The following is a 7346-nucleotide window of genomic DNA, read 5'->3' on the forward strand; positions in this document are numbered from 1 at the left end:
AAAAAACACAACTAAGCAATAAGGACTGTAGAAGATAAAGAATATACTAAATATACTAAAATACAAATTATACTAAATAAAACTTAATCTAAATCAATTCTAAAAAACAGTATCCACATAGTGGGTGCTAAATCAATCAGGTGCACTTGCAATGACTGAAGCAGGGACTGAGCCTGTGGTCCTCTGTGCATAAGGTAAGGTAAGGTGCTCTTTGTGAATGAGTGTCATGGTGATGGCCCCGCATCCTTCTTCTTTGTGCTTCCACCCCAACATACCACTGCATAGAAGAGGACGCTGGCAACAACAGACTGGTAGAACATCCTGAGGAGCTTGCTGCACACATTGAAGGAGCGCAGCCTCCTCAGGAAGTACAGCCTGCTCTGCCCTTTCTTGTAGAGTGCGTCAGTGTTGGCTGGCAGTCCAGTTTACTGTCCGGGTGGAGACCCAGGTACTTGTAGGTGCTTACCACCTCGACATTGACCCCATCAATGGAGACTGGTAGCAGAGTGGGCTTAGACCTGCGGAAATCCCCCACCATCCCAGTTGGTGATGATTGAGTTTGCACCATTGCACAAAGTCCTCCACCAGTCTCCTTGTTATGGGCGAGTGTGTGTGTGTGTGTGTGTGTGTGTGTGTGCGTGTGTGTGTGTGTGTACAGTATGTGTGTGCATGCGTGCGTGTGTGTATGTGTGCGTGTGTGTATGTGTGGTGCGTGCGTGCGTGCGTGCGTGTGTGTGTGTGTATGTAATGGAGCTTTACATCCAGTCTCCATCACAAAGGCAAATGGCAGAAAACAATCAGACATGGACCTCAGCAAAAGTGGCCCCTGACCCGCTCTGTCAAGCTCTCAGCAAATAAACCTGAGAGACAAGCCTGGAAGACAAGCAGCTGGGCCATTTAGCGGCTATCCCTCTCCCCCACTCCTCCATGTAACAATGCCAACATGTATAAAAGATGGACACAAATTGTTTAGTCCTGCAGGGAGCATTTACGCATGGATGGCCTTGCAGATGCCGTCTCTGGTGAGACAGGGTACCGTTCTTTGTGCTATTTGCGCAGACAGCCTCATCTCCATTTGAAATGCCACCTCAATCAAAATCATGAGAGGTGCTGCAGGGGTACCAAACAAGCTCAATCCACAGGCCTCTCCTGCCACGCAACAGCAAGAGTGAAAATGGAAATACCAGGTTAAGAAAGACACAGAGTAAAAGCAACACCGGGAGAGAGAGAGCAAAAAGGAGAGAAAGAGAGAGGGAGTAGAGAACTTAATTGGAGTAGAGTGAGAGAGAGGGAGGGTGGGTTGGAGTGCAGAGTGGAGGAAAATGAGAAATGAATTTCTCCCTTCTGCTTGTCCTCTGACCCGGTTATTGCTGTGCTTGACGAATGCCGATGGTGAGACTGCAGCGAATGACTCGGCTTGAGGTTTGACACATTGTTTCATTAAATTTGCAAAAAGTTCAGATCAATTTATGTAAGCCTTCGAAGCCTGTCATGAATTATATATTTTCCACTGCTGATCTATGGTCAATTATTGATCTGCGTTTTGCTCATCATTCTAATGACTGAAGCAAACTCTGATTAAAACATTGGCTTTCTCATCTGTTATTAATCTCTCATGCAGCAGACACATTCTAGGGCACAGATCTGTAGCTATTAGTCTGCCCTGGCTGGACTCCGAGGCATGTGGGTGAAGGGTATCCAGACCTGGATAGATGTGCCATATGCTTGTGAGCTCTAAGCCCTGCTGTGTGTGTGATTGTGTGTGTGGATTGAGCCACTCTTTCATGCTCGGCTTTAAAGCCCTGGCATGGTTGTCGGGTTGGCGCAGCGTGGCTTGACTCGGCGCTGAGGATGTGGTTCACGACCCCATCACATCGAACGGATCAGCGCTAATCCCATGGCTGACTTTCTCTCCCTCTCAAAGAGCTCTGCGCCCTCTGCCAGTACACTATAGCTTCTTTTATTACAGAGGTTGGCCTGGCCGGCTCTGCTGCACTTTTCCACTTCTCTATCTCTCTCTCTCTCTCACACACACACACACACACACACACACACACTCATCTCTCTTTGCTCCTCTGTCTGTACTCATCTATGGCTCAATTCGCTCACATCACTCCTCGTACGTTCTGCCCTTACTGTATATATTCTGCCCACTCGTCATACCCTCTGCCACTTTGTATAGCTGTCATGCCCAGTGGTGTAGTCTTGTTAGCTGCAGTGGGTAAACTGTGATCAACCCCAAATGTTAATACGTATCCTTGCCTATTTTAAGTGGGTATACTGAGATGATGATGCGTAGTCCTGCGTATCACCTAGACTACACCACTGGTCATGCCCTCTCTCTGTGTATTGGAGCATCCCTGCCCCATTTCTCTCTCTATTTCCCTATTTAAGTCTCTTCCCTCTCTCTCTCTTTCTTTCTCTCTCTCAGGCCAACATACACTCATGGGCAGTAGTGAGAGGAGTTGGAGCCTCTGCCAGTGTGCATCAAAGCACAAACCAGCTTCCCCCTCCCCAGAGCTGCACCAGGCAGCAGACCATTGGAGGGACACATCCGTGTCCAGCTGCGCGTGCCGCAGCCGGATCTGGAGCTGGAGCCGGAGTCGTGTCCTGAGACCCAGTGCCAACGTGACCCAGCGCGGCCTCCAGGGCTCCCAGCTCCCCGCCCCCCTCACCTGAGCCCCGCTGACACGCTCTGGCTAATTAGCGGCCGACTGAGGCTGAGCCAGGCCGAGCGGACATCAGAGCCATGCAGCAGCGTGGCGAGCGGTGTTCACGACCCCATCACATCACAGGCAGCAGGCGCGGCTGGGGTCGGGTACCCTTTTGCGGAAGGTGTCGCATCGGCTGTGTCACATCTCCCCTATCTGTGCCCAGGCGCAAAGCACCAGGGTCCATACGCATGAAATGTATGCAGCGGCATGTGGGCGCCTGTTTTCACATCTCATAACGAGGGCGCAGCACCGACGTGAGACGGGGACAGTCCCCGCGGAGGGAAGCGGTCGAGCATGTGCATCTGCATTTATCAACCCACCAGGCGCAACGGCCGTGAGATGGGTTCCCTCTGGAGGTCAGAGGCTCAGTGGTGGGCCAGGAGGGGCTAAGATCAGGGACCTCTGCTGAGACACGCATTGTCATACACAGGGGGAAACAGTTGGCGGTAAGGCAGCCATGTCAATTCAATTATTTTTCAAATGGCTACAGGGAAACACTCTTCTTATCACATAAAAACACATGTCACAAGTGAGTTTTAGAAGGTGCGTTTGATGGTGGTAGGGGCAAGGGGGTAGAAAACAAACAAGAATTAAAGTGCACGATGAAACCTGGTGGGGGAAGGCAACTTCTGTTATCATTTAAGAGGGATGGTGATGGAGCAAAGCGGATTAATGTGTGAGCAATATATCAGCTACACTGAGTAAGCTTTGCTGTGGGCTATGAATGCATTTCAGGCAGGAGTGGGCACCTATAACAGGTCTAGCAGAAATACCTGCACAGTGGCTGGAATTACTCAGATTAGTGAATAGATTCATTACTTATCTCCACTCTATGTGCTATAAACTTTGCTGGGGTCATTTGGGCAGTCATTTAACCAGAACCATTGTGTAAGTGGAATCTCCAACATCAAAAGCACCTCTTATGGAGCCCTGAAATTAGAGCACTACACAAGACTGAACCATTTTCAATCGGCTTTATAATGGATATAGAAAAGGCAAGGAAGAGCAACCGTTGTCTTTTCAGAAAGAAACACTCATTTTCACTCTGTTTTCTCTCCTTCCCTCTTTCCCACACATACACACACAGTCTCAGGCATGTCTGTGCACACACACACACACACTCTCTTACACACACACACACACTCTCTCTCACACACACACACACACACACACACACACACACACACACACACTCTCTCTCACACACACACACACACACACACTCTCTCTCTCACACACACACACACACACACACACACACACACACACACACACACACACACACACACTCTCACACACACACACACACACACACACACACACACACACACACACTCTCTCTCTCTCACACACACACACACACACACACACACACACACACACACACACACACACACACACACACACTAACACACTAACACACAGACACACACACACACACACAAACAAACACACACACAATCATACAGGCCCAGGTAAAAACAAGTGCAGCCTACATTTTGCTTTCTGAGCACATACTGTACTGTACACACACAGAGAGGGGCAGGATCACAGTGAGAGTTCGCTAAGCTCAGATCACACACATCAAACAGTCAGCAGCCAGCACTACAGCCGCCGCAGAAAAACTTCTTGTAAGTCGGAGCCAGGGTGGCAACGCCGGGCAGCGCAGCACGGGCTTGGAGGAGAGAGGGCACGGGGAATAGCCCTAGTGAACACACTAACGAGAGACCAGGGAGGCATCAGAGACACAAAGAGAATGAGAAAAGAGAGAGTGAAAAAAGAGTGAGAGAGAGTGAAAGCAGAAGACAGACAGAGAACAGGATATGAGAGAGAGGAAGAGGGAGAGAGAAAGAAAGAGAGAGAGATGGGGTCAACTAATGCCTGAAGCATCGGCTGTAAAGAGGTACAGCAAAGCCCAAATAAAGGTTACGGGAGGTTGTGGATTTAATGGAAGGCAATGATAGAGGGGGGCACCGCCAAGATGCACTGGCCTTGGGCTGGGAAAGGATGACCTGAGTTTGTGATGATGTCACTGCACCAAAAGGGGGAAGGAAGAGGTGGAGGAGGGAGAAAAATGGAGGTCGTTCATCGGGCACTGAGCAGGTTTTCTTCCCTCGCTCTCTCTGTTTCTCTCTCTCTCTCTTTGTCTCTCTCTCTCTGTCTCTCTCTCTGAAGCCAAGCCAAATGACAAGCTGCATGTTACTTTGAATGCCGGCCAATGCAACCTGTCACTGTGTGGGAAAATGAACTCGGAGGATCGGATAGAGTTTCAGGAACAAAAGCTCTCATACAGAGCCGCTTCATTCTTGTCGTACTATTGTTCATGTAGTCTTTATGATGGGACAGCAAAAGAGGACGCTATTGCTGGCTCTTTTTTTGAAGATTAAAGACTAAATTAAGTCTTTTTTTTACAAGCTCCTGCTGCAGCTCCAATGTGGGTTGTGAGTTTGTACTTGTCAGTTATCACTTATCAGTTTCTGCAAACAAGGTCAGCGCTGGGCTGGAAATGCAGCACATATGCCTCCTCAGCATGTGTCTATAGTGCATGAGTGTGTGTGTGTGTGTATGAGTGTGTGTTTGGTGAGTGTATGTGTGTGTGTGTCGGGGGGATGCTGCGTCTGGCGCTCAGAAACTGGGTTTGGGGGTTGGCCACGGCCCGCCTCTCAACTCAGTCCAATTACAGCAGGGCTTCAACAGGAAGTCACAGCCTGTTGCTGTGTGAATGTGCTCAATTACGCTCCCTCTGTTCCCCAGCACTGCGGCTGCACACCATGATAAAACAGACTTGATTCTCTTTACTCTAAAGCAGCCCATCTCTGCTTCACAGAGTTCATGGAAAGGTCTCATCTAAGGCAATACCGAGCTGCTCTTGAACTTTTTCTAAGCAGTTTAGTTGTTGGGAAAAGTGTGAAGCATGAAAACTCAGAGGGTGGTAAACAACATGTGCACACACACACACACACACACACACACACACATACCGTATCCAAGATTATGCATGGATGCACCCTCCCATGCACCCCACAGAATGACACATACAGCACAGCTCTGACAGCCACTCTAAAATCCCCGCTGTCATTTCATGTCAGCCGTAAAAACAACTTTACTCTGACACAGTTCAGGGAAAAGGTTTCAAACATATTTAACTCATTCACACACACACACACACACACACACACACACACACACACACACACACACACACACACACATAATGATACCTATGAGAGCTGATCATTACTGCCATTAGTGTGGACTTTGTGACAGTTTTCTGTGTGACATTTAAAATCTACAACTCCACGGAGTCATAAACTGCATGCACAGCATTCTCTGTATAAATACTTTTTTCTTTTTGCTCGTTTCTGACACAGTGGTAAGAGGAACACACACACACACGCACACAGAGAAGGACACACAAGCCCTCGTCTCCTCTTTTGCTCATTAGTGCTGATAAGTACCCAGCACATCACACGCCTCTGCCAAACAGTGTCACAGCACCCACACTCTCTCTAGCGCACTCACACTCTCTTCCTCCCTTCCTCTCTCTCTCTCCTCACTTGCTCACACTCTCTTCCTCTCTCTCTCTCCTCGCTCGCTCACACTCTCTTCCTCCCTTTCTCTCTCTCTCTTCTTGCTCACCCTTCCTCTCTCTCTCTCCTCCTCACTTGCTCACACTCTCTTCCTCCCTTCCTCTCTCTCTCCTCATTTGCTCACACTCTCTTCCTCTCTCTCTCTCTCCTCACTTGCTCACACTCTCTTCCTCCTCTCCTCGCCTGCGCTCACTCCTCCCTCCCTTTCTTCTCTCTCTCTCCCTCCTTGCTCTCCTCTTCTTCTCTCTCTCCCTCCTCTCTTCCTCTCTCTCTCTCTCTCTCTATTTGCTCACTCACACTTTTTCCTGCAGTGACACACTTGTATCCCTCACTCGCCCTCACTCTCACCATGTTCAGTTGCATTACACACAGGGCTGGCTCTTGTTTGTCAACACCGCTACCGTTGACGGAGCCGCGGCCCGGCCGTTAAGGGCCTGTCATCCTCACCCCTCACAGAGCAGGCAGGCTGTTGACAATGCCCTTCTGCAGGAGGACTCATCCTCAGGGCCCAGCACTGCTTGAGTATGCCCACCAATACCAGCAGCAGCAGGAAGGCTGGGCTATGTGTCTGTGTATGTGTTGTGTGTCTATTTGCTCTGAGCAAAGCAATTGGATAGGAAATCTAAAAAGTCCTGAAGTGAAATATAAGGCGCATTCGGACACAACAGCTCTGCTAACTACTAACTGGAGAGGCTACCCCTGAAAGACACCCATTGGTAGCCCAATTATTACATGAATATAAAGTCATAAAACGGACAGCATTGCTATTTAGTTACTACTGAAGTTTACTGACAAACTAGAAGCTCGTGGAATCAGGAAGCATTCAAAAAATAATCAGTGTTGCTTCCATCCTTATTCTCTTTACGCATACTGTACAGTATGTTGTGTGGCAGTAGTCAGCCTTCTTCTTCTGTGCAGCCTGCTGATGCAGTTTTTCCTGTTTTCTGCAAATCTAAACAGAGGGTGAATCGTTTTATGTTTTTTAAATGGTGCTTGGCCTTGGCCAAGTTGGCATGTACATCAGTCATGGTTCCCAGGGAAA

The sequence above is a fragment of the Alosa alosa genome, chromosome 9 (assembly GCF_017589495.1).
Source record: "Alosa alosa isolate M-15738 ecotype Scorff River chromosome 9, AALO_Geno_1.1, whole genome shotgun sequence".
NCBI lineage: Eukaryota > Metazoa > Chordata > Actinopteri > Clupeiformes > Clupeidae > Alosa > Alosa alosa.